The following is a 19532-nucleotide window of genomic DNA, read 5'->3' on the forward strand; positions in this document are numbered from 1 at the left end:
ACAGGATGGCACAGATTACAGGAACTTTTAAGGCTTGCCTGAATGTAATATTCCATTTGCAGCTGGCCTTTACAATAGAAACATCTTTAAGAAATGGTACTACTTACTGGTTCTAATCCCAGAGAAAAACTCAGAAAGAAACACTAGTAGCCAAAAAGCAATAGGAAAAAAGGTAATAGGTCAAAAAAACAAGTTTTAGTAAAAATTTGTGTCTCTATTCTTCTTTGTATGAGTCTAAAGGCAATCTACTTCTTCATTCAATTGATTACTTTCCTTTACACACCTCAATTCATCTCCCATAAATTCAACCACAGGTTAAAACATTGTGCAGACTAAGCAATAAGACAAATACTTCATGGTAGCATTACAATGTTAGGAATGGCAAATCAGAAAACAGAACACCACAGGAAGGTTTTTGTGTTTTTTGTTGTTGTTGTTTTAGAAGAAAACGTATTGTATGCCTCCGGCTTTGACAACAACTAACTCTCTGCACAGTTTGCAAGTGTTTTATGTATCTTGTTAGTCTGCTATTCATTAACCAAAATGCATAGTTACCATAGCAGCTGCCTCTTCATTTTTCCAGATGGGTTGGGGGGTTGGGGGGCTGGGGGGTTGGGAGGAGGGAGAAGTGAGGGCAAGAAATAACCCAAACCAGGAGGGAAAACAACAGCAGAGTCAGAGAGACAGACCCACTGGGGGTGGAGAGGGGGGAGATCAAGAAAACCACAGGTATTAAAGCCTTTCAAACAAAATGAGTGGGTGTGAGAGTGTAAATATGTACAGAATGTATCTGGTTCCCCCCCCCCCAAAAAAAAAAAAGAAAAAAAAAAAGGTAGCAATTCCAATTGCCAGTAACACAGGTCACAAGTAAATGACACTGGTAGGCTACTGTGTCTTATAAAACACAGTACCAGGGCGGGCAAGTGTTATGGTACGGCAGGTTAAGCCCCTATACGGGACTCCTGCATACCCTATTGGAGTATTGGTTCAAATCCTTGCAACTCCACTTCCAGTCCAGCTCCTTGTTTATGTGCCTGGGAAGCAGGGGATATTGGCTCAAATACTTGAGTTAGTGCCACCCATGTGGGAGACCTTATGGAGTTACTGGGTCTTGGCTTTGGCCTGGCCCAGACCTGGCTGTTGCAGATATTTGGATGGAGAACCAACATATGGAAGCTCTCCCTCTCCTTCCCTATCAAATGAATAAGTAAATCTAAAAACAAACAAACAACAAAGAAACAATGTACCTCTCAGAACAATTTTTACAATTTTCCTGTTCCTCTAAAAATATCCCATCTTAAAGTTCTGTCCTTGGAAGTTTTGTCCATCAATTTGAATGCTATTATAGTCTAATAAAGTAAAAACAAACCAAAAACTTAAATACCAAGGGGCCAACATTGTGGCGCAGTGAGCTAAACTGCTGCTTACAATGCTGGCATCCCACATCGGAGCACCAGTTCAAGTCCGAGCTGCTCTGGTTTTGATCCAGCTTCTGCTAATGTGCTTAGGAAGGCAGTAGAGGATGATCCTACAGGTAATCAGGTCCCTATAATCCACAGGGAGACCCAAAGGAGCCCTGGGTTTCTGGCTTTGGCCTGGACCAGCTTTGGCCATTGCAGCCATTTGGGTAGTGAACCAATCTATGGAAGATGTCTCTCTCTCCCCACTTTTCTATCATTCTGCCTTTCAAATAAAATAAATCCTAAAAAACTAAGAAACTAAAACTAGACGTAGTTTACCTAGTCATAGCACATATTAAAATAGGAGTAGATGGGGCCCAGCACTGTGGCGTAGCAGGTAAAGCCACTGCCTCCAGTGCCAGCATCCCATATGGGCACTGGTTCGAGCCCCGGCTGCTCCACTTCTGATCCAGCTCTCTGCTATGGCCTGGGAAAGCAGTAAAAGATAGCCCCAAGTCCTTAGGCACCTGCACCCAAGTGGGAGACCCGGAAGAAGCTCCTGGCTTCGTATCGGCACAGCTCCGGCCATTGTAGCCATCTGCAGAGTGAACCAGTGGATGGAAGATCTCTCTCTCTGCCTTTCCTTCTCTGTCTGTGTAACTCTGACTTTCAAATAAATCAACAAATCCTTAAAAAAAAAAAAGGGGGGGGGGGGAGTACATGGATTAAAACCTAATATACAGGCCGGTGCCGCGGCTCAATAGGCTAATCCTCTGCCTTGCGGCGCCGGCACACCGGGTTCTAGTCCTGGTCGGGGCGCCGGATTCTGTCCCATTTGCCCCTCTTCCAGGCCAGCTCTCTGCTGTGGCCAGGGAGTGCAGTGGAGGATAGCTCAAGTCCTTGGGCCCTGCACCCTATGGGAGACCAGGATAAGCACCTGGCTCCTGCCATCGGATCAGCGCGGTGCGCTGGCCGCAGCGCACCAGCTGCGGCGCGCCAGCCGCGGCAGCCATTGGAGGGTGAACCAACGGCAAAAAGGAAGACCTTTCTCTCTGTCTCTCTCACTCACTATCCACTCTGCCTGTCAAAAATAAAAAAATAAAAAATAAAAAAAAAACCTAATATACATATCACTAAGCTTTATATTAGATTTTGAAATATTTAATATTGTGGGCTTTTTTCTCTCAAGTTACAGAAATTAATATTGGGAAGCAAAGTGGTGTTCATACTGTTCATATTGGGAAGCAGGAGTGGGTGTTTGGAATAGCAGCTAAGACGCCACTTGAGGCGCCAGCAATCCATATGGGGATGACTAGGTTTGAGTCCTGGTTGTTTCTGATCCAACTTCCTGCTAATGCATACCATGGGAAGGCAGCAGATGATGTCCTGAATAGTTGAGTCCCTGACACTCACATTAGAGACCCAAATTTGAGTTCCCCGCTTCTGGATTTGGCTGGGCCCAGCTCTGACTATTGTGAGCATCTGGAGAGTGAACCACTAGATGGGAGACTTGTCGGTCTGTCTGCCATGAAAATTTAAAAATAAAGGGAAGCAATGTACTCATCATTCATACCACCTACAACTGATATAAGGATAGTGGATTGCAAAGGACTCCAAAAGATTATCTGATCTAGACCCCATTTTCAGATCACTATCCTCTTTTTATAGTTAAAGTAATTGATACCCAGAAGAAATTAAGTATTTGTTCATGCATTAATTTAAAAAGTAGAGAATTAAAGACTAAATTTCTGGCCCAGACTCTCAGTGCAGAATTCCTCTTGCCTCCATCCATCCTTAGATCCAGAGATATCAGACTTCAAAAAGAAGAACAGCCATGAAAGGTATCACTGGGTAGCACAGCAAGCAAAACAGCTAAATTTTCCTAACTGCCACATAATCTCTTTTTTTACTTGTTTTGATTGTTTCTTCACCTCAAAATACAATCCATTTTGCAAATAGCAGATAAACAGAATAAATAATTATCTTCGCTGTTATCATGTCACTCTCATCAAAAATTTAGAATGGCTCTCTACACCTCTGCATGAAACCCAAGCACACTATCAGTGTGACCTTTCCCCACTCCCTACTTCATCTGCTTTCTTTGTTCTTCCCATCGGTCCTGGCATTCTAGCTCATTAACTTCCTTATACCCTGTTCAAATGCTCACCTTACCCCTATTTCCTTCTGTGTCTCACCCTGCCAATCCACACCCACTGTTTTTCTCCTCTGAACTATTTATACAAATTTCAATTTCTTTCAGTGGTTTCCAGTACAACAGATTCTCATATTAAAAGGAAAAGGTAGGGACTGGCATTGCTGCATAGGGCGTTAAGCAGCTGCCTATAATGCCGGCGTCCCATATGGACCCTGGTTCAATTCCAGGCTGCTCCACTTCCTATCCAGTTCCCTGCTAATGCACCTGGGAAACAGTGCACTACCTTCAGAAGAGGTAGGTGGCCCTGGGAACCAAAGTACATGCTGAAACCATCTGCAAGATGTGCAACAGAGCCGGGTCTAGCAGCCAACCAGAAGCTCTTGCATTGGGACTCTTTTTTACTAAAATATTTATTTTCTTTTAAAGATTTGTTTTATTTATTTGAAAGACAGAATTACAGAGAGAGGGAAAGGGGGAGGGGTGTCTTCCAACTGCTGGTTCATTCCCCAAATGGCAGCAATAACTAGAGCTGGGCCGGTCCGTAGCCAGGAGCCAGGAGCTTCATCTGGGTCTCCTATGGGGTAGCAGGGGCGCAAGCACTTGCACACTCTTCTGCTGAATTTCCAGGCACGTTAGCAGGGAGCTAGATTGGAAGTGGAGCAGCCAGGACTCAAACGGATACCCATAAAGGATGCAGGGGTTGCAGGTGGCGGCTTAACCCACTATGTTGTAACACTGGCCCTAATATGTATTTATTTCTATTACTGAGTATTCCTCGGTAAGTTTTTAAGGCCTTCCTCCTGTGAATTATACGTCTTCTCCATTTTATATAGGAATCTGTTATTTTTACAGATTTGCAGATTTTTACTCAGATGAATTATCTGAGTTTCTTTCCTGTTATTCATTCATCCATATATTCCAACAAAATTCAAAACAATGAAAAATTTCAAAAGGCTTACTCCATCCTCTTAAACAAAAATTCCAAAATAAAATTATAATCAATAATGAGTCACATATACCCAAGAAAGCTGCTAGATATACCAGTGTGATTTCCAAAACAGCATTAACTTGCAAATACCACACAGAGGATGCATTCTTGATTATTACAACAATTGGTATCCGTATGAAAACTACACTTGAATATAGTCAGATTTGCTAATTACCACAAGATTTTATATACATTATGGCTCAATTTAAAAATGAATTTTCAAATCAGTTTGCATTATAACAATTAATCTTACCCATACTGGTAAGTGTCACTTAAAAATATTGAGGAAAAATATAATCATAAAATAAGTGGAGGAGGCTACCTCATTTACTCTACCTCTTTCCCTTCTATCTTCCCATTTTGGAAAATTAGCTAAATGAAGGAGGGGAATCAAAGGCAATCTGAGCAGTAAGTAACAGAGTGGAAATTACTGTCATTTTGATTACTGAACTCATATAGTTTGTGTGTGCTTGTGTTTCAGGACCATTCTGATCATCCAGTTCCTGATAGACCTAAGACTTTTCTGTCCCACTACATTTAACAAATAATGCTCTTTAAATTTTACCCTTTTGGGTAGGTGTTTGGCTTAGTGTTTAAGACTCAGTTAAGGCCAGCGCCATGGCTTAACAGGCTAATCCTCCGCCTTGTGGCGCCGGCACACTGGGTTCTAGTCCCGGTTGGGGTGCCGGATTCTGTCCCGGTTGCCCCTCTTCCAGGCCAGCTCTCTGCTATGGCCCGGGAAGGCAGTGGAGGATGGCTCAAGTCCTTGGGCCCTGCACCCGCATGGGAGACCAGGAGAAGCACTTGGCGGCCATTAGAGGGTGAACCAACGGCAAAAAGGAAGACCTTTCTCTCTGTCTCTCTCTCTCACTATCCACTCTGCCTGTCAAAAAAAAACAAAAACAAAACAAAAAACAAACAAAAAACTGAAGCTTGCCATAATCTTCAGGTGAGTTATTAAAAAAAAAAAAGACTCAGTTAAGGCTGGCGCCGTGGCTCACTAGGCTAATCCTCCACCTGCAGCACGGGCACACCGGGTTCTAGTCCCAGTCAGGGTGCTGGATTCTGTCCCGGTTGCCCCTCTTCCAGGCCAGCTCTCTACTATGGCCCGGGAGTGCAGTGGAGGATGGCCCAAGTGCTTGGGCCCTGCACCCGCATGGGAGACCAGGAGAAGCACCTGGCTCCTGGCTTCGGATCAGCGCGGTGTGCCAGCCGCAGCGCGCCGGCCATAGCAGCCATTGGAGGGTGAACCAACAGCAAAAGGAAGACCTTTCTCTCTGTCTCTCTGTCTCTCACTGTCCATTCTGCCTGTCAAAAAAAAAAAAGACTCAGTTAAGTTGCATGTGTCCCACACTGAGTAACTGTGTGTGATAACCAGCTCGGGTTTCTGACTCTGGTTTCCTGCTAATACAGACACTGAGAGGCAGCACATGATGGTTCAAGTAGCTGGGTGGGTCCCTGGCACCCATGGGACAGATGTCGATTCAATGCCTGATTTCCAATTTTTACCTTGACCAGCCCCAGGAGTTAAGGGCATTTGGGGAGTGAACTAGCAGATGGAAAGTTTTCTCTCCTGGCCTCTCAAGTAAATTTTTTTTTTTAAGATTTATTTATTTATTTGAAAGTCAGAGTTGCGCAGAGACGGACGGGGCGGGGGTCTTCCATTGGCCGCAATGGCAGGAGCTGCACCGATCCGAAGCCATGAGACAGGAGCTTCTTCCGGGTCTCCCATGTGGGTACAGGGGCCCAAGGACTTGGGCCATCTTCTACTGCTTTCCCAGGCCATAGCAGAGAGCTGGATCAGAAGTGGAACAGCCAGGTCTTGAACCGGTACCCATAAGGGTGCTGGTGCTTCAGGCCAGGGCATCAACCCGCTACACCACAGCGCTGGCCCCCAAATAATTTATTTTTAAAAATAAAAATAAAATTTACCTTTAAATCACCGAGAAAACACACAGCTTTCCCTTAAAAAAAAAAAAAAAGATGTATTTATTTGAAAAGCAGAGTGACAGAGAGAAAGAAAGCGACAGATAGCCAGGAGTTTGCAACTCCATCCAGATCTCCCACGTGGGTGGCAAGGACCCAGGTACTTGGGGCATCTTTTGTTGCCTTACCAGGCACATTAGCAGGAAGGTGGATCAGAAGCAGGGTAGTCAGGACTCAAACGAGTATTCATATTGGATAAAGGCACTGCAAGCAAGGCTTAACCTGCTCTGCCACAAGATCAGCTTCCAAGCATACAGCTTTCTACTGAGGGTTTGGGCCATTCTTATGGTTTCTCCTTCCAAATTATATTTAAATTACTAAGATTTTCTTTCTATATTCAAAAACTTTAATTAAAAAAAGAAGGTTCTATATTAAGCTGCAATCCAGCAACAACATTTTCATGTTTAAATATTTAACTTCTATTAACTGTTAAAGAACTTTTGAATGACCTACTTCTTAGGCAGTTCCCCTACACAATCTGAAAAGCTACAGCAAGGTTAGTTAACAGCCATGTCTCCATTCTACACAAATCCAGCCCTGCACAGCACCTATTTCTCTGCTCATTTTCTACCTAACCTCACTCCAAGAGACAGTTTGGAAAAATCAAAAAATTTAAATATTACAATACTTTATCACAATGATTGTTATTAAGCATACACAGTCCCTGCACACATGTGCATGTGCACACACACACACGTGCTTGATCATCTTTTCTACTATCTGAAAGAATCAGAAAAAAAGATTGAAATGTTGCAACAAAGAGTCTGTAGTGCTTCAGGAAAAATATAGTGTCTACTGCCCATCAGGTTCAATGGCACAAATTCATTTACACAGAGAACAGTGAAAACTTCCTCTCCTCCCCCTGCACTTGGCTGCCTGGAGTAATGTCACAGATTCTCTTCACTGATAGAGAGCCCTACAGGCAAAGGGCTGGCCTCAGCATTTACTATATGAAAGCTGAATGACAAAATCTCTTAAACTCAGGTCCCTGTTGGTCAACTTCTAGGAGTAATAGAAGCTATAATGATCAACAATAAAAGGATTGCTGCATTGAGAGTTTATGTGTCCTTAAGCCATGGAATAGAAGAATTCCCTTTTCACTACTATATCAACTAAAAAATTCAAGCCAAGAGAACTGCAGTATTCACAGGCCATAAAATGTACATTTGGTTTCTACCTATACAAATTCAATGATCACCTTTAAGAATTCCAATATAGATCACTCCAAAAATAAACTCCCCTCATCACCTATCTGCCTAGGTTTAATTCACAAGGTTATAATAAAACCAATATAAAGGTTCTAAAAACTGCAAAGTATCCAAAAAAAAAAAAACACATAAAGTGGCATTATTATCAAGAACAGGCTTCCATGAATTTGGATTGCAAAATATTCCGGGACATCATCATGAAACATGGATCACAAAATCAATAAATTCATACACCAATCAAATATTTATTTTTCGTTAGCAGAAATGGAAACAGGTAGAATACAAGGAGAGGGGAACTAAAGTTTATCAGGCAAAAATTATTTGGCAGACATTGTTCCTGATTATTTAAATATATTATTTCATTTACACATTATGGTCTTTCAAAGAGTTTTGTATTTTCACTTTAACGGGAAAATAAACCCAAGTTCAGAAAAGTTATAATGACTAATGCCAATGACAGAAATAAGACCCCAATGTGTTTGTCTCTAAAATTTATAGACTCATTACTACAAAGATCTGCTCTGAAATAGTTTACATCCTAAATTAGGGAGATAAATGAACACAAATAGCAACTATAGATAGGAGAGTGTTCCACGAAAATGGCACTTTAAAAGTCAGACACAGTGGGGCTAGTGCTCTGGCATGGTAGGTTAAGTCTCTGCCTGCAGTGCTAGCATCCCATATGGGCACTGGTTCAAGTCCTGGCTGCTCCACTTCCGATCCAGCTCTCTGCTGTGGCCTGGGAAAGCAGAAGATGGCCCAAGTCCTTGGGCCCCTGCACCCACATGGGAGACCTGGAAGAAGCTCCTGGCTCCTGATCGGCCCTGCTCCAGCTGTTGCAGCCATCTGGGAAGTGAACCAGCAGATGGAAGATCTCTGTCTCTGTCTCCCCTTCTCTAACTCTTCTTTCAAATACATCTTTAAAAGGGGGAGAGGGGGGAGCCAGAGCTGGTTTAGGGGTACCAGACTGACTAAAGAAATTAAAATTCATCCAAGTAGCTACTGTAAACATCAAAAGAATGGCCACGGGCCAGCGCTGTGGCATATGGGTAAAGCCATCGCCTGCAGTTCTGGCATCCCATATGGGCGCTGGTTTGAATCCCAGCTTCTCCACTTCCAATCCAGCTCTCTTTATGGCTTGGGAAAGCAATGAAAGATGACCTAAGTCCTTGGGCCTCTGCACCCATGTGACAGACCCAGAAGAAGCTCCTGGCTCCTGGCTTCAGATTGGCACAGCTCCAGCCATTGTGGCCATCTGGGGAGTGAACCAGCAGATGCAAGACCTTTCTCTCTTTCTCTCTCTCTTTCTCCTTCTCTCTGTGTAACTCTTTCAAATAAATAAACAAATCTTTAAAAAAAAATTATGGCCACAGAAGACAAATAAACATCAAAACAAGGACAACTGCAGGCATTTAGTATATCTGTTAGGACACCTGTCTCACATCGCAGTGTCTGGGTTCAATTCCAGGCTCTGGCTGCTGACTCCAGCTTCCTGCTAACAGGCCCCAGGAAGCAGTGGTGATAGCTCAAGTAGTTGGGTCCCTGTCATCCACATGGGAGACCTGGAATGAGTTTGTGGCTCCCTGCAGTGCTGGCATCCCAAACGCGCACCTGTTCAATTCCCAGCTGCTCCACTTCCAATCCAGCTCTGTGCTAATGTGACTGGGAAAGCATCAGAAGATGGCCCAAGTGCTTGGATCTCTGCACCCATGTGGTAGACCCAAAAGAAGCTCCTGATTCCTGGCTTCTGCCTGTCTCAGCCCTGGCCACTGCGGCCATTTGGAGAGTAAACCAGCAGATGGAAGCTTGTTCTCTCTCTGCCTCTGCTTCTCTGCCTTTCAAAAAGAAACAAAACTTAAAAAAAAGGAAGGGGAGGGGAGGGGTAAGGAGAAGAGAGGAAGGAAAGAAAAAGGAAAAAGGAAAAAAGGAAGGAAGGAAGGAAGAAGAGAGAGAGAAAGAAAGGGAGGAAGGAAGAGGAGTCAGAAGTAACTCCAGGATTTCAAACTTGAAAGACTGAAGAATAATACTACCATGCTAGACACTGGGAAATAAAAGTGTTGCAGGAGAAGAGGAAGGCAGGAAAGTTCATAAATCATGAATCTGATGTGATATTAAACCTCTGGTATGCAAATGTGTAAGTAAAAATATAGCATGAAAGCATGGACATAAACCTGCAATGATTTCACAGATGCGGGAGTAACTCACTTCTGTGTTAGTAACAATGCACCAGGCTGAAAGCGTGTGTTGGGCTGTACATTTGGCACAGGTGAAGACGCCATTTGGAATAATCTGCATCCCAGATCTAAGCGTCTAGATTCAAGCCCTGGCTCTGATTCTGATCCCAGCTTCCTACTAAATGTGCACCGTGAAAGGCAGAAGACAACGACTCTAGTACTTGCATCCCTGTTACCCATGTGGGAGATCTGACTGGGCTCTTACCTTTTGGCTTCAGCCTGGCACAGCCCTGCTATCATAGACATGTAGTGAATTAGCAAATGGAAGATCTCCCCTCTCCCTCTCTACACAAATAAAATTAAAAAAAAAAATGTTTTAAGCATCGGTAATAAAAATACTAGGAAGATTTTTAAAAATAATAATTGATACCTCTCCCTCTTCTTTCCTACCTGAACAATTCACTTCAACAGCTAGGTGAATGTAGGCTAAGAAGGCATTATACTGAGTGGCAGCAGTGGTTACAGTGGTCTACTACAGGCTTTTGGAATCCAAGTAGTTTAAGAAAGATATTTCTGATGCGTAGGAGCCTGGCACAGAGTTTCAGGGCCCATGTAGAATGATGGGAGGAAACATATGCCCAGGAGAATGACCCAGCATGGAGGACTGTGCCCTAGTGGAGTGAGTAAGGCTTATGGCCTTGTCTAAATACCGATGGAGTTTGTGGATTCAAAAGGCTTCCATAGCCTGGGCAGCTCATGTCAAGAGCCTCAGGTGGTCACTGATGTCATACATAAGAGTGTTAATTGTTAAATTAACAACAGGATTCACTGTGCACTAACTCCCCATGCAGGACCTCTGTCCTCAAAGAGATGTATTATGAAAGATAACTGTAAAACTTGTTCTCAAAGTTTTTTTGGGTGTGCTTGTGTGTGCAAATTGTTGAAATCTTTACTTAGCATAGAGTTAGTTTTCTGTATACAAAGTTGACTGAAAATGAATCTTAATGGAGAATAGGACTAGAAAGGGGAGAGGGAGGAGGAGGAGAGGTGGGAGTGTGAATGGTAGGGTAGATATGATGGGAAGAATATCTATATTCCTGAAGTTCTACTTATAAAATTTGTGTTCCTTAAAAATAAGTGACCTAAATGAAAGATCTCTATGAGTGAGATCCTAGCGGAAAGAACAGGCCATCCAAGGAGGTACCTTTCTCTGAAGGGAGAAGAGAACTTCCACTTTGACTAAGGCCTTGTCTAAATAAGGTCAGAATCTGCGAACTCAAGACGCTTCCATAGCCTTGGCAGCTCATGACAAAAGCCTCGGGTAATCACTGACGTCATAAATGGTTAAATCAACAACAGGAGTCACTGTGCACTTACTCCTCATGTAGGATCTCTGTCCTTAATGTGTTGTACTATGTGAATAGTATAACTAGTACTCAAACAGTATTTTTTTTTTTTTTTAATTTTTGACAGGCAGAGTGGACAGTGAGAGAGAGAGAGAGAGAGAAAGAAAGGTCTTCCTTTTGCCGTTGGTTCACCCTCCAATGGCTGCCGTGGCCAGCATGCTGCGGCCGTGCTGCGGCCAGCGCACCGCGCTGATCCGAAGGCAGGAGCCAGGTGCTTCTCCAGGTCTCCCATGGGGTGCAGGGCCCAAGGACCTGGGCCAACCTCCACTGCACTCCCGGGCCATAGTAGAGAGCTGGCCTGGAAGAGGGGCAACCGGGACAGAATCCAGTGCCCCGACCGGTACTAGAACCCGGTGTCCCAGCGCCGCAAGGCGGAGGATTAGCCTATTGAGCCACGGCGCCGGCTCTCAAACAGTATTTTTTATACTTTGTGTTTCTGTGTGGGTGCAAACTGTTGAAATCTTTACTTAGTATATACTAAATTGATCTTCTGTATATAAAGATAATTGAAAATGAATCTTGATGAAGAATGAGATGGGAGAGGGAGTGGAAGATGGGATGGTTGCAGGTGGAGAGTGGTTATGGGGAGAAAAAGATGCTATAATCCAAAAGTTGTACTTTGGAAATTTATATTTATTAAATAAAAGTTTTTAAAAAGTAATTAATTAATTAAAAGAAGAATATGGTATAGTCAATGCAAAACCAGACTGGTCACAAACAAAGGTCAAGGCAATAGTTTCTGGGGATGTTCCAGGCCATCTTGCTCATTGACTTTCTGGAAGGCCAAAGAATGACAACATAAACTTAAAATGAAAGTGTTTTGTGAGAGTTAGCAAAACAAAGCCTTAGCAGAAAAATGCCTAGGAAAGCTTCACCAGGCAATTCTTACAGCACCATGATAAAGCTCCTGCTCATTACTCTCATCAAACGAAGGAAACTATGCAAGAGTTTCAATAGGAAATCATTAAGAATCCACCTTACAGTCTTGATTTGGCTCTTTCAGACTTCCTTTTTCTTCTTAACTTTAGAAAATTATTTAAAGGGCACCCATTTTCTATAGTTAATAATGTAAACAGAAGACTGCACTGCCACGGTTAAATTCACAGAACAACTCAGTTCTTCGGTGACAAACTAAATGGTATGTATTATCAGAAAAGTATCTGGACTGCAATGGAACTTATGATGAAAAACAAAGCTTATAAGTTGCTATTTGAAATCCCCTTATATATAGGTTGATCATCTCTTATTCAAAATGCTTAGAACTAAAAATGTTTTGGATTTGGGAATATTTTCAAGCACATAACACTATCTTGGGATCCAAGTCTAAACATAAAATTCATTTTTCTTTTCTATACAATCTCATACATATAGCCTCTAGGAAATTTCATGCAATATTTTTAGTGCACTGTGTTTTGACAGTGACCTATCACATAAGGTTGGGTATGGAATTTTCCACTTGTGGCTTCATGTCAGTACTAAATATGTTTTAGATTTTGGAGCTCTTTGGATTTCAGGCCTTTGGATTAGGGATGTTCAACATGTAATAACTATCTGTCACTTCAAGTTTAAACATATAAATCCTCCCCTAGGGCTGGCGCTGTGGTAAACAGGCTAAGTCACTGCCTGTAGTGCCAACATCCCATATCAGCACAAGTTCATGTCCTGGCTGCTCCACTTCCAATCCAGCTCTCTGCTTATGGCCTGGGAAAGCAGAAGATGCCCAAGTGCTTTGGCTCCGGCACTCACATGAGAGGCCCAGAAGAAGCTCCTGGCTGCAGATCGGCCCAGCTCTGGCTGTTGCAACCATTTGGGAAGTAAACCAGTGGATAAAAGACCTTTCTGTCTCTCCTTCTGTCTGTAATTCTACCTCTCAAACAAATTAAAACAAAACAAAACAAAAAAACAAACCTTTTTTAAAAAGTTCACCCTAAAATATGAAAATATGTATGCTGTTATTGTAAGTCATTCAATTTGTGGTAATTTGTTATGTAGCATAAAATAAGCCACTGAAGAAAACAGAAATTCATGACTCCACTAATGGGGTTTGAGGAGGAATAGGATACTTACATAGTCTCAAAATACCTTTACCCCAAATATTTATTCATTACAACGGACAAAACTAATTACACAGTGGAAAAAAGCCTGGTTGGCATCTTAATCAAGAGAATCACATTTATATTACCAATAATGCAACACATTAAAATCATGTGTCACTTCACAGTATGCAATAAGAACATAGCATCACCTCTGATATTCCAGTGAAAAACAACCTGGATCTAATCAAGAGAAAACATCAGAAAGATGCAAGCCCAAAAACACTACACAAGAACTGGCCTATAATCCTTAAAACTGTCAGTGTCACCCAAGTCAAGAAGCACTGAAGGACTGTCAGGAGACCACAGAGACACAGCCACCAGATGGAACGCAGGACTCGCACTGCATCTTTTCACTGTAAAAGACATTTATTGAGATTACCAGAGAAACCTGAACAGGGGTCTGTGGGTTACATGACAATGATGTGTCAATATGAATTTCCTTATTCTGATGATTGCTATCAGGTTATGCAAGACAATGTTTTTGTTGGTAGGAAATACACATCACTGAATTCAGGAGTGATGGAGCATTGTGTTAATACTTTACTCCTACATGGCTTACGGAAAAAATGTTATTTCCATTTTAATTATAATTCTTCTGCAGTTTGAGAATGCTTAAAATCAAATGTGGAAAATTAATTAATGAAAATATACATATTTGGGATTTTGCTTTTGGCTATAATGTAGTAACTGTTACCAGACTAAATCTCTCGCTCGCTCTCTGCCTCTCTTTAACTCTGCCTTTCAAATAATAGATAAATCTTAAAAAGAAATGTTTAATAAATTATAGAAAACTGAAGGCATTAGGCAACAACTAATGTAGCCAAGACGTCAGGAGCCTTGATCCCAGGCAGAAGAGAAATTCCAGTGAATCAGACATCCTGTCAACAAGTTCCCCAGGAGGCATTTGCTGACTCTTAAGTTTTACATACACAGAGTAAGATGCTCAAGAACAAAGTCCAAAACATTTCAGCAGTTTCATGATGCTGTAGAAATAACTACTGGAGTATACAGTTCATGTGGGGTGAGGAACCCTGGTTAAAAAAACACAAACAAGGGGACAGCACTGTGGCGTAGCAGGTTAAACCGCTGTCTGCAGTGCCGGCATCCCATATGGGTGCTGGTTTGAGTCCTGGCTGCTCCACTTCCAATCTTGCTCCCTGGGAAGGCAGTGGAGGATGGCCCAAGTGCCTGGGCCCCTCCACCAAGAAGAAGCTGCTCCTGGCTCCTGGTTTTGGATCAGCTCAGCTCTGACTGTTGTGCCCATTTGGGGAGTGAAGCAGAGGATGGAAGATCTCTCTGTTTGTAACTATGCCTTTCTTCCTTTCTTCCTCCCTCTCTCCCTTCCTTTCTTTCTTTCAGATTTTATTTATTCACTTGAGAGGTAGAGAGAAAGGTCTTCTATCCACTGGTTCACTCCCAAAATGGCTGCAATGATCAGAGCTAGGCTGATCCAAAGCCAGGAGCTTCTTCCTGATCTCCCACACAGGTGCAGGGGCCCAAGCACTTGGGCCATCTTCCGTTGCTTTCCCAGGCCATAGCAGAGAGCTGGATCAGAAGAGGAGAAGCCGGGACTCGGAGCCCATATGGGAGCCCATATGGGATGAGCCCACTAAGCCACAGCAATGACCCAGTAACTGCTTTTCTAACAAATAAATAAATCTTAAGAAAAAAAGTCGCCGGCGCCGCGGCTCACTAGGCTAATCCTCCGCCTTGCGGCGCCGGCACACCGGGTTCTAGTCCCGGTCGGGGCACCGATCCTGTCCCGGTTGCCCCTCTTCCAGGCCAGCTCTCTGCTGTGGCTAGGGAGTGCAGTGGAGGATGGCCCAAGTCCTTGGGCCCTGCACCCCATGGGTGGCCAGGAGAAGCACCTGGCTCCTGCCATCGGAACAGCGCGGTGCGCCGGCCGCAGCGCGCTACCGCGGCGGCCATTGGAGGGTGAACCAACGGCAAAGGAAGACCTTTCTCTCTGTCTCTCTCTCTCACTGTCCACTCTGCCTGTCAAAAAAAAAAAAAAAGAAAGAAAGAAAAAAAGAAAAAAGAAAAAAAGTCCTCAGGTGGCTTTCAGCTGGCATCATGGAAAGGCTATGAGAACAAGGAGGAGTGCAGGGTTGGGTATCAGAAATAGAACAGTCTCAACTGAGACAAAAGGATGTGCTCATAAAAATAATATTCAACCCCCTTTGGCTTTAAAAGGTCTGGGCCTGACATTTCCATTAAAATATACTTATGGAGTGGGTGTTTGGTGTAGCAGTTAAGACACAGCTTGGGATACTCAACATCCCATATCAGAGTGCCTGGTTTAGTCCTGGTTCCACTCCAAGTTCCAGCTTCCAGCTAATCACACCCTGGAGACAGCAGGTAACGACTCAGGTAGTTCAGTCCTGCCACCCACATGGGAGACTTGGGTTGAGTTCTTGGCCTCTGAGCCTGGCCTGGCTCTGGCTGTTGCAGCGCTACAATCTGGCTGCATCAGCAAAGGTCCATTCTCTTCAAGCAGCTGAATGTGCCTCCTCCAGCGCACTCAGGCCCTGGACTGCCAAACATCTACTTAACTGCTTAAGCTGAGCCACAAGTACAGACCAGAGACAAAGCAAGAAAACAGAGACCACTCACGTGGGCCAGGAAGAAAGCATCTGCCAAAGGGGATGTCCCCACTAAGAGATCACTTGTCCTTCAAGCAGGGATCAATATTGTCACTGCCTCGGTGGAGAGTAAGAAGGCTCAGCTGGTCGTAGCTGCACATGAAGCGGATCCCAATGAACTGGTCATTTTCTTGCCTACCCTAAGTGGAAGGCCAGACCCGGACGCCTAGTCTACACTAAGAGCTGTGCCACCACTGCCTCCAAGCAAGTGAACTTGGAAGACAAAGGCATTCTAGCTAAGCTGGTGGAAGCCATCAGGATGAACCACAATAACAGTTATGACAAGATCTGACACTACTGAGGAGGAAAATTTCTGGGTCCAAACTGCGGCTTGCATTGCCAAGTTACAAAAAAGCAGAGTTTGGGACTAGCATTGTGGCAAAGCAGGTAAAGCTATCACCTGCATCACTGGCATCTCATGTGGGCGTCGGTTCAAGTCCTGGCTACTCCACTTCCAATCCAGCTCCAAGCTAATGCACCTGGGAAAGCAGTGGAAGATGACCCAAGTATTTGGGCCCTGCGCCCACATGGGAGACTCATAGGAAGCACCTGGCTCCTGGCTCCGGATCGGCCCACCCCTGACCATTGCACCCATTTGGGGAGTGAACCAGTGGATGGAAGTTACCTCTCTCTGTATCTTCCTCCCTCTCTCTGTAACTCTGCCTTTCTAAATAAATCTTTAAAAAAAAAAAAAAAAAAAAAGGCCATGGCCTGGGAAAGCAGTACAAGATGGCCCAAGTCCTTGGGCCCTTGCATCCATGTGGGAGAACTGGAAGAAGCACTAGGCTACTGGTTTCAAATTGGCCCAGCTCTGGCCATTGCAGCCATTTGGAGAGTGAAGACCTCTTTCTCTGCCTCTACCTCTCTGTAACTCTGCCTTTCAAATAAATTTTAAAAACTAAAAAAAAAAAGATGGTTGCAAAGTAAAGATTATTAAAAACAAAGAGGGGCTAGTAAAAAATCACTGGATTGAAGCAGAGATTAAAGATAGAAAAATGCAGAGAATGTAAGAAACAAATGACAATGACAAAGTAAAAACTGAACAAAAATGTATTTGGATTCCCAGAAGGAAAACATGAGAAAATGGGGCAAAAGCAACCTTGAAAAGACACTAAAAATTTTCAAAGCCTGATGAAAATCATTCCAGCACAGACTCAAAATCTCCACAAACATACAAAGCAAGCATCTTTTCCATGCCTTGGCAAACTTTTGTTCTAAGTTTGGATTAGCTTCTGACATTTTATCCTTGTACTTAACAATACTGTGAAACATCTCTAGGTCTTTTTTTTTTTTTTTAAGATCTATTTATTTATTTGAAAAACACAGTGACAGAAAGAGAGGGAGTCAGAGAAACAGATCTTCAATCTGCTGATTCACCCTCAAAATGCCCACAACAGCCAGGCTAAGCCAGGCAACAGCCAGGATCCTCGAACTTCATCCTGGTCTCTGATGTGGGTGGCAGGGGCCCAAGTACGTGAGCCATCTTCTGCTGCTTCCGAGGGTCCATCAGCTGGAAGCTGGATAGGAAATGGAACAGTGAAGACTTAAACTGGCACTCCAAAAGGGGATACAGGTGTCCGCAAACAGCAGCTTAACTCACTGGTGCCACAATGCCTACCTTGTTCAGAAGATCAAGTTTTTCCTCTGGGACATCCACACATTTTCACTACATCTACTTTGCTCATCTATGTTACAAGTTCACCTTCACTAAGTTCCTTTGGCTACATACCCAGAATCTGTCAACTGATGGCAATGTCAACACTGCTATGCTCATCTCTTTCTTCTATAACTACATATACCTTTTTATTTTTTTATTTTTTTAATTATTTTTAGAGAGACAGAAAGGCCCTCCTTTTCTATTCGTTCACCCCCCAAATGGCTGCTACGGCCAGCGCACTGCGCCGATCCAAAGCCAGGAGCCAGGTGCTTCCCTCCAAGTCTCCCATGCGGGTGCAGGGCCCAAGCACCTGGGCCATCCTCCACTGCCCTCCCGAGCCACAGCAGAGAGCTGGACTGGAAAAGGAACAACCGGGACAGAATCTGGTGCCCCAACCGGGACCAGAACCCAGGGTGCCGGAGCCACAGGCGGAAGGTTAGCCAAGTGAGCTGTGGCGCTGGCCTTCTACATATACCTTTAAGTCAAATTTCAATTAAAGATTTTTTTTTTTACTTTGTTTCACCTCAGCCAATTTCCACTTTTGGTTATTTTTGTAAAATAGTATTACATGGGCTTAACACTGGGAGAGACAACACAATTACACATTATGTCGTAAGTAAACTTAGTAACAAGATGTGCACCAACAGGCTGTTAAAGATATGTGATCATTAGCCGGCGCTGCGGCTCACAAGGCTAATCCTCTGCCTGCGGTGCCAGCACCCAGGGTTCGAGTCCTGGTTGGGGTGCCGGATTCTGTCCCAGTTGCTCCTCTTCTAGTCCAAATCTCTGCTGTGGACCGGGAGTGCAGTAGAGGATGGCGCAGGTGCTTGGGCCCTGCACGCGCATGGGAGACCAGAAAGAAGCACCTGGCTCCTGGCTTCGCTGGCTGTAGCAACCATTTAGGGGGTGAACCAATGGAAGGAAGACCTTTCTCTCTGTCTCTCTCACTGTCCACTCTGTCAAAAAAAAAAAAAAAAAAAAAAGATACGTGATCACGATACACGTATCTTTTTTTTGCTGAGGCATACTACTGGAGACGGATTATAGATAAAAAGCTCCAAATATCTGAACAGGGCACCATTACATCTGCTCCTGAACACTAAGCCCTGTTTCCATGTGGTGAAACTCCACAAAACCAAGCATAGAACTACAACAGAGCTATAAGCTCAACAACTAAAAACCACACAGAAAATCTGGCTTTTCTGTGTTGACAAGCCAGATTACAGAAGCCTAACTGAAAACTTAGGACGTTCAGCAGGAGCTCCCAGAAAGCTCACATTTCAGTCGCAGGGATAAACTATGCCAGGGGAAAGAAAAAAAAAAAAAGGCTACAATAAATCTATTTTTAAAAAAAGTTTATGGGGTCGGCTCTGTGGTATAACGAGTAAAGCCGCCACTTGCAGTGTCAGCCAGCATCCCATGTGGGCACTGGTTCGAGTCCCAGCTGCTCCACTTCTGATCCAGCTCTCTGCTATGGCCTGGGAAAGCAGTAGAGGATGGCCCAAGTCCTTGTGCTCTTGCACCCAACTGGGATACCCGGAAGAAGGTCCTCACTCCTGCCTTCAGATCAGTTCCTGCCTTCAGATCAGCTCCAGTCATTGCAGCCATTTGGGGAATGAACCAGCAGATGAAAGACTTCTCTCTCTGTCTACCTTCTCTGTAACTCTGCCTTTCAAATAAATAGATAAATCATAAATCTTAAAAAAATAATAATAATTAAATCACCCATAATAGCATCAAGCTGACCTACAAGAAACAAACAAACAAACAAAAAGACAAGAAAAACAATTTAAAAATGGGTGAAAGATGTGGATAGACAA

The 19532-nt window shown here is 43.7% G+C and overlaps 1 protein-coding gene and 1 pseudogene across 7 annotated transcripts in view; one reads left to right on the top strand and one right to left on the bottom strand.

Moving 5' to 3' along the window:
• The window catches only part of BTRC (beta-transducin repeat containing E3 ubiquitin protein ligase), a 208526-nt gene that overhangs the window by 139938 nt on the left and 49056 nt on the right, over positions 1-19532 (bottom strand). The gene's annotated exons all lie outside the window — the stretch shown is intronic.
• LOC133776280 (large ribosomal subunit protein eL8-like) lies at positions 6-16347 on the top strand (annotated as a pseudogene).

The sequence above is a fragment of the Lepus europaeus genome, chromosome 17 (assembly GCF_033115175.1).
Source record: "Lepus europaeus isolate LE1 chromosome 17, mLepTim1.pri, whole genome shotgun sequence".
Taxonomy (NCBI): domain Eukaryota; kingdom Metazoa; phylum Chordata; class Mammalia; order Lagomorpha; family Leporidae; genus Lepus; species Lepus europaeus.